The sequence below is a fragment of the Calidris pugnax genome, unplaced genomic scaffold (genome assembly GCF_001431845.1).
Source record: "Calidris pugnax isolate Ruff unplaced genomic scaffold, ASM143184v1 scaffold201, whole genome shotgun sequence".
In the NCBI taxonomy this organism is placed as follows: Eukaryota; Metazoa; Chordata; class Aves; order Charadriiformes; family Scolopacidae; genus Calidris; species Calidris pugnax.
Window position 1 is genome coordinate 783,363 of NW_015090933.1, and position 1,057 is coordinate 784,419.

The 1,057-nt window shown below is 35.1% G+C and overlaps 1 protein-coding gene across 1 annotated transcript in view; it reads left to right on the forward strand.

Annotated features, from left to right (window-relative positions):
- The window catches only part of SYN2 (synapsin II), a gene marked incomplete at its 5' end in the record, with an annotated part of 114,996 nt that overhangs the window by 24,877 nt on the left and 89,062 nt on the right, over nucleotides 1-1,057 (forward strand). The window lies entirely within an intron of this gene.

Genomic DNA, 1,057 nt, shown 5'->3' on the forward strand with positions numbered 1-1,057 from the left:
CAACCCGGCTTTTTCAACGCAATTGTTGGACAATTTAATTAAAACGTAACTGGAACATTGAGAAAAAGCCAGCAATATTCAAGGCGTTGTTTTTTCCACCGTTCACCTGTAAAATCTCCCTTCTCTGTTCTTCTCCCTGCTCTTATAAGTCATGTGAGTCATTTTCAAATTAAAATCAAATGGTGTACCAGGCTATATTTCTGCTCTGACCTTTCATATAGCATATACACAGTTTCAAGAAATAAAAAGAAAAGGTTGTAAAAATAATCGGCTGTTGATAATATATCAGTGCCACTGCTGTAAGAGTCTTGCTAGGAAAATAACATATTCAGAGTGCTGCATTGGAGTTAATCCTCTTCATAATCTTTATCAGTGCTGAATCTTAGGGAAAATAAAACCTCATTCTGAGGAGGTTTTTTGTAAAGCTTTTCTTGCTGTATTCTTTAATATGAGGGGGAAAAAAAAAATCTTTGTACCATCCGTTGTGACCGGTTTGGCCAGATTTATGCTCAGACAGGGATCAGAGTGGACGGCCGTTAATTTTGAAACACCTCATATGGGATATTTTATGACAGCTTAAATATAAAATGTTTTTAAATATGTCATACAGTTCATATTACAGTTTGGTCATAAATATCAAAGAAAACATTTATTTTTACAAGGTACTTAAGGCAGTCTGAGTTGGGTTAGTTGAGTTTAAGGTCTAATTTACTATAAAACTGAAGTAGAAACAGAACTATGTTGAGTTAAAAAGCAGAAAATATCTCTTTGCTGCAGAGTGCTATTCAAAAGGCACCATTGCATCAAAATGGATTTGGAAACAAATGTTCCTCTCTACATGCGTTGAATATTAATTAGCCCTGTGCTTGAGTCAGACTTTGTGTGGTTATTAAGCTCCTACAGCCTTGTCTAGGAATTGTTTTGGTTTGACATGAAGAAATAAGTGCTGTTGTTTAAGTCTTTCTGTAAATTAGTAATATAAATGCAGAGCACTGACAGCAAATAGCACTGTCAGTATTGTCTCTGCAATATCAGTTCCTTTTTGGAGGAATGTAGC